This window comes from Enhydra lutris, unplaced genomic scaffold (assembly GCF_002288905.1).
Source record: "Enhydra lutris kenyoni isolate GAN:26980312 unplaced genomic scaffold, ASM228890v2 scaffoldscaffold15, whole genome shotgun sequence".
Classification (NCBI taxonomy): Eukaryota; Metazoa; Chordata; class Mammalia; order Carnivora; family Mustelidae; genus Enhydra; species Enhydra lutris.
The window spans coordinates 41,282,378-41,290,108 of record NW_019154099.1 but is presented as its reverse complement, the minus strand read 5'-3'; positions in this window follow the sequence as shown (position 1 = coordinate 41,290,108).

Sequence of the window (7,731 nt, the reverse complement as noted above, 5' to 3'; positions counted from 1 at the left end):
GCAGAGAGGCAGGCAGAGTGAGGGGGGGAAGCACGTTCGCTGCTGAGCAGAAAGCCCCATAAAGGGCTCAATCCCAGGACCCTGGGATCATGACCTGAGCCGAAGGCAGAGGCTTTAACCCACTGAGCCACCCAGGCGCCCCCCACATAGCTTTCTAAAACAAGCCAGACAACTTCTAGGTTTCAGCATGCAGCACAGGGAACTGGAAAAAGGACTGTGACACTCTGACAATTCTCGAAAAGCTGAACAAACTGAAAATTAGATACTTCTCTTGAAAATATTGGCAAACTGAATTTACAGTGCATGGAGTAATCTGAAACCTGGGGAGAGAGAAGGCCAAGGTTTTGCTGACCTGCAGCTGAGCTTTCAAGACCTTAGAAGCCATTAAGAAGATAAAGCTTTCAAATTTTAAATTGACAAAAGTTGGCTAGCAGAGGAATGAGAAGCCACTTAGGATAGGAGGGAGGGAAGCTCTCTTGCCAGGGGCTCACAGGGAAGATCAGACAGTCTAAGGAAACTTTTCTTCTGGTGCTGACAACAGCAGGGGAAGAGAAGTCACCCCTGAAACTCCACTCCTTCATCTCTACTACCAGCCTTATGGGAGCCAAACCCTTAATCTACAAAAGTAAGAACCAAGAACACTCTCCCTTCAGAGAACTAGTGGAAAACCACTGCAGGTGGCTTTCCCTTTGTGCCTATGTGTCTTCTTTGTCTTCTAATGACAGTCTCTCTGTGGAGTCTAAATTTCCCCTTTCTTTCTTTCTTTTTTTTTTTTTTAAGATTTTATTTGTGTATTTGACAGATAGAAATCACAAGTAGGCAGAGAGGCAGGCAGAGAGTGGGGGGGGAAGCAAGCTCCCTGCCCAGCAGAGAGCCTGATGTGGGGCTCCATCCCAGGACCCTGAGATCATGACCTGAGCTGAAGGCAGAGGCTTAACCCACTGAGCCACCCAGGTGCCCCTAAATTTCCCCTTTCTTAGGAGGATTCCAGTCATATTGGAATAAGGTCCACTGTAGTAATGACTTAATTTTAACTTGATTAAATCTACAAAACCTTATTTCCAAATAAGGCTACATTCACAGGTATTGTGAGTTAGGACTTGTACATATCTTTTTGGAAGGCGTTACAACAACTCTTACCAACTACAAGCTCCAAAGCAAATTTAAAATTTTTCTATTATTAGGAAAGGCAATGATAATAACTAACAAAAGGCAAAATGACACTGTTAATATTTCTTTAGTCTTCTAAGTGTTCTAACTACTGTCCTAAGTAATCTAGACAAGTATTAATTTAATTACTCCTTCAAGAAATCTTTTGAAGTAGGTACTACTTTTTGGCTCAAGACCACATATCTGACAGGTGATAAGACCATATTATCACCTACCTGTATTGTTATGTTTTAGAGATAGAATTATTTAGTCATATGAATATAGGAAATAAAATCCATAAGTAGACCTTCGGCATTAGCATGATCAGAAATAATTAGAAACTAAGATCAGAGTAACATCAATATGACACCTTTTGCTTAGAGTGAAGGATTCAGGACACATGTTTTTTATATTTGGGAGAACAACTCACCCATTTGTAGTGAGACACTGAAGGAGTCTAAAGAAAGAGAAGAAACTCTTTCTTCCTAAGATCTTGAATGAGAATTTATAAACTTAAGAACTTAATGTTTCAGAGATCTCACACTTATAAGATTAGCCTAAAGACTATTTGGAAGACTTTTTATTTTTTTATTGTTACCTATATCTTCATACCAGCTTGATGTATCCAGGAAAATTATCATTACAAATCATTATACTGTTTATTCAAAAAGAAATGGAAGAAAAATAAAGAAAAGCTTGGAAAGAACACAGAAATAGAATTCATAAGAGTAGACTGTTCTTACAAAATTAAACAGACCCTTAACCTACCGTCCAGCAATGCACTCCTTTGTGTTGACCCCCAAAGTAGTTGAAAACTGATGTTCAGACAATAACCTGCACATGGATGTTTATAGCAGCTTTACTCATAGTTATCAAAACTCGGAAGCAAGCAAAATGTCCTTCAGAAGGTGAGTGGATCAATGAACCGTGGCAATTTGGACACTGGAATGTTATTTAGTGCTAAAAAGCAATGTTCTATCAAGCCATGCAAAGACTCGGAGGAACTTTAAATGGATATTGCTAAGTGAAAAAAGCCAATTTGAAAAGGGTATATACATTATGATTCCAGTAACATGACATTGTGGGAAAGGCAACACTATGGAGGCAGTACAAAGATGAATGGTTGCTAGGGGGTGGTGAAGAAGAGGCTGTGTATAGACCGAGAAGTGAGGATTTTTAAGAGAGTGAAAACACTCTATACGGTACTCTAATGGTTGATACATGTCATTATACATTTGTCCAAACCTAGAGAACGTACAACACCAATAGTGAACCCATTTTGTTTTCCTGGGTAATCTGACGGAATGTCTAAGTAGAAGTTACTTGGTTTGAAACACAAAATGTACATTAAAAATAAACAAATATGCAAAAGAAACTAACAGTTTGATTTAATTTAGCTAGAGGCTATGTTTAAAACAACAGAAATTTGAAAACTGCTTCTTTGCTAAATTAATTTACTTGTCAAATCAATTCCTCATGTGACACAAAATAACTTTATTTATGTTATAAGGAAATTTATATTTTGTACTGTAAATTATGGTAAATTACTAAAGGCCAAGAGGTAACCCTACCCACTCCTTTGTAGCCATGCCTAATTCACTTGCAGTAGAACTAAAGAGAAGGCCAGACATGCTTTGTCCGTGGTCTTAGAAGACTGCGTGTTAATTCTGGGAGTTATAAAATAATATACACATGTCTGGTTATACAGAGAACCCACCTTTGGTTGGAACTTTACAAATAATATAACCTCATATGACTGAGTGTCCTTTTGATTAATAATTCATTAAATATCATACTTTCAAGTAGACCCTCTTGTTTTCATTCTTAGAACAGTTACTTTTCAGAGCATTTTTTCAGAATGTTCTTTTATTTTCCTAATTGCAGCTGAAATAACATTTTGAAGCATCAACAGTTGGGTTGTTCCTTACACATTACACTGCATTCTTCCAGGAATTAGATTTTATTCCTGATCATAAAAAAAAAGGGGAAGCAATTTTATCTTTTTTTTTCTCTCCCACATGTATCTTTACTCAAGAAATGAATTTCAATATATTTCTGTGGAAGCATGGGTTTTAATTATTTTCTTAGGGACTGACAATTCCAATTTCCCAGATGATAAGTTAAATGTGTAATGCTCGATTATATATCACATTTCATTATATGCAACTGGATAATACCCATGTGAAAGTTATTCCCTGGAAAGAGACCACTAAAGTACTATTTAGTACACTGTTGATTTAGGACACAAAATGGTACTTCAGTATCCAGAAATAGTTAACATCGAAAATTATGTAATTTACTTCCCTGAAATATTTTAATAATGCCAAGTTCTTTATAGTTTGCAAAGCAATTGTAAAAGTGTTATCATTTTGTACTCATAGTAAACCCAAGAGATAACTATTGCTGTCTCCACTTTCCAAATGAAGATATTATAGCTCTAACGAATTTTCTGTTCCTAAAGTATCCATGGTTGTTAAATGGCAGGGCTGGAAATTTTACACAGACCTTCTGACAGTAAGTCTTGGCTGGTTCCTATCATACAGCTTCATACAGTTCTGGATATATGAAGATATTTAAATCCTCTTCTGAGAGAAGGAAATATTCTTAACATAAAATATTAAGCTACCAGCTTTTAATGCATCATTTGGGGGAATAAAATGCATAATACCTTGAAGTGTCCAAAATTCACGTTTTTAAATAAGATAGTGATTGAACGAATACAAAATACATGTGCTCAAACAGGGTATAAATTATATTTTTCTTTATCTAGAGCCTCTGAAAAAATATGAATGTTGGTTAACAGAACAAGTATTTCTCTAGCAGTGCAAGCAGACGTTTTCTTCTTGGTGACATGTGAGAGTGGGTGGTGAGTATTTCAGATCAGAACATTGAGTTCTTGTGAACAAAAAATGTATAATGGCTGGATTTACTTTTTTCCCCCTTTTTCCCTTAGATTGGCCATGTTACAGGCTTTTAGAATTAAATGCCAGCCCCTCTTCAAAAAAGAAAACAAAAAGCAATACTAGTTATTTTGACTACAGATAACCTTCATAACAGATTATTTTTTCCTGCTTTATTTTCTCTGGGGAATAATTTCAAAATATTTAATCAGACAATTATTAAATTATAGTTTAAAAATAAATACATTAATTATCACATAATTAATTATTAAAATTAAATGATAATTTCTCCATTCTAAGGATAAGGTAAAATTAAATTATAGTTGGTTATCATTAAATTCATTTATCACAGCCTCAGGAAATATTTCTTCTCTTAGATTCTACTTAGAGGAAAGTACATGTAAGACTATGGAAAAGGCCATCTCTAAAGTCAGGAATATTTTCACATCCTCAAGGAATATGAGATTCAATATATTAGTAAAAAAAAAATAGGTTCAATTTTTTTTCATTTACATGAGTAAACATGTATAGTAAAACAAGAATTCACTTTGAGACCATGTGATTTTTAAGCAAACTGTACACACACACACACATACACACACACACAAACACACAGACACATTTTAAACATGGGTCTTCATATTTCAGAGGTATTACATTAATACTTCTTTTTTAAAAAAGATTTTATTCATTTATTTGACAGAGGAAGAGAGAGAGAGAGAGCAGAAGTAGGGGTAGTGGAAGGCAGAGGGAGAGGATGCAGGCTCCCCACAGAGCAGAGGATCCCTATGTGGGACTCCATCCCAGGACTCTAGGATCATGACCTGAGCTGAAGGCATTTGCTTAACCAACCGAGCCACCAGGCACCCTATATTAATATTTTAGTCCAAGTCTGTAGAATTCTGAGTTAGTATCTTCTTGTCTGAAAATCTGAATAGTCTGTTTTTATCCTTGTTTACTACATGTTAATATGTAAATACACATAAGTGATTCACATTTCCTGTATCATTTTCCTCTTCTGAAAAACAGGAAAAATTAATCTAAATTACAGAGTTAATTTGAGGATTAAATGATAATACTAAACCATTTTCAGCTAATTCTAATAATTTTATTAGTTCTCCAAACTGAGAAGTTAAATGCTAAAGGATGAACACTGTTCTGTGTTTTTGTTTGTTTGTTTGCTTGCCTTTTTTTTTTTTTAAAGAAAAGCAAAAAGTGCTTGAAGAAATATATATTTAGTATTTGCAAAGCAATTGCAAAGCAATCCAGGCCTGCCATCCTGACTTTCTCACGCACCTCAGAGTTAATGTAGAGAAGATTGAAGAGCCAATGGATTGAGAGAAGAGGATGTCTTAGGCTAGAAAAAGATGGTCAGTCCTTGGCTTTTTACCTCTCTTTGCTTTCTATAAAGGTGGAGATTTTTGCTTATTTCAAGACTAGCTCAGGGAGTTTCAAGAGATTTGATGACGTCCGAAGGGACAGCACCATCCAAGGACATAACCCTGCCATCTCCGCACCAGCCAGATGCTTTCTTAGCCAAAAATTTTTGGCTTGTCTAGGTTGCTGTAGAAGAGAAGTGTGCTGAAAGGGGTTTTGTGAGCATATGGTTTGTTCCTCTGTTCCTCTGGAGAATTTGATCAAGGAACACACACATTTGTGTCCTCTTTTGTCTGGAAAAATCTCAAGGTATTAGACTGGTTTGGCTGGATTCCACCTGTGGGCAGAGCAGAGGACCTGTTGCAGGTGGGAGGCTGTGCTACATTTCTGTGCTTTAGAGAAGAAATAAAATATGTATATTCAGTGGTTAACTTGGAAGGCTAACGTCATTGTAAGGAAATGGTAGTATGAGAGGTCTGTCTCCATGACAGAAGAAGCTTGCATCCACAATGTATTCCATGAAAGAGTAAAAATAATAATACTTTGATTATATTTGCCATGCAGAAGACACCAATGGCGGATCACGAAAGCTAGTCCAATTCCCCCCTCTCCCCCTACTGTCTCATCTCCTTCCCCATTCTCCAGCCTGGGGAGCTAGAGGCAGCCCAGTTAAGTAGGGAAGTGACAGGAAGTTGTAATGCCCCATTTCACTGATGTCCTGCAGAATTCTCAGGCCAGACTTGAACCAAAGAAGGGGACATGTTTATATTGGATAATAGGTCATAATTTTGATACTAGTCTTAGCTAGCCTTTTTTTTTTAAATATTTGAAAATGGGTTTTCTTTTTTTATTTTTCTTTCTTTCTTTCTTTTTTGAAAATGGATTTTCTAATACAAGAAAGTAACCAGGAATGATTTTGCATCTAAATATACTATCAAGAGATAAGAAAGCAATATCTGACAGATGGATGAGAAGGAAAACAAAATTTATACACTGCACACCACTGAGTCCAGCTTCATAATAATATGATTTATGTCTTATCAGTGATATTTTTAAAATATTACTCAAATCTGCCCTTCTAGCCTTATCCCTATTGATATCATCTTAGCTCAAACCATCATCTGTCTCACCTAAATAATGGCACCTGTCTCCTCTTTGTGCTCCCACTCCTGTGGTTTCTCCTCCCTTATTCGTTCTCTGCAGAAGAAACATGGTTTTCTCAGAACATAACATAGGTTGTGTTTACCTTCTTTGCTTAAACATTTCAATGGCTGTATTGCTTTATTAATAAATCTAAACTCTCTCTCTTGTCCTACAAAATCTGGCTTCTGCCTATTTATTCATCTTCTTTTGGAGCTCATGAAGGCTCTTCTATGTCTGGTGCCTTCAGGACCTGCCCTTTCCTTCATGCCTTCCCACAATCAGGCCAACTCATCACATCTCTCCAAAGAACTCCTTGATCTTCCTACCTAAACAAAGTGTCCTATGCATCTTTCCATCTCCACAAATTATTTTCTCCTTTATAGCACTGATTTTTAACTCACTAAAACACTAAACACTTAACACTAAAATAGCACTCATATGTTCATTGATTTAGTGTTCATTTCTTCTCTCCAAAACACTGTGTCCCCACATCTCAAACAAGGTCTGCACTTGTTGGATGTCTGAATATTCATGAAATGAATTGTTATGTTTTTATTGTTGGTACTACTGTGTTATTATCAACTCAAAAGAAGAGGAAAAATGTTCAGAGTAAGAAAAAAAGTAGGAGAAAAAAATAATAACAATCAGACATTAATAAAACAGAAATATTACATTTGATTCTTTAGAAGAGTGAAAATACAACATGATCTATCAAGGCATACTAGAGAAAAAGAAAAAGCACAAAGAAGGAAAATTAGCTTTAGAAAATAGAATAATTAGTAGAAGCTGTTCAAAACTTTTAAGACAATGAAAACATTAATGACAATGTATTTGAAAAGGAGTAATATGAATATTTCAGAAAATACATTTTAACTAACAAAAATGAAATATGTTACTATAACATAAAATATGAATCAGTGATCAAAATATCTTTCCTACAAAAAGTTTTAGGAAAGAAAATGATGGTCAAGAGTTTTGGAGATGTTTTAACAAGGCTTTGAAGAAACACACAATCCTTATCTTACAAAAGCTGTTCAGAGAATAGAAAAAGAGGAAGGACTCCCGAGCACATTTTATTAGATCCATATAACCTCAATTATAAAACTGGACAAGAATAGTACAAGAAAATAAAATTGCAGTGCAAAGTCATTTATGAACATTG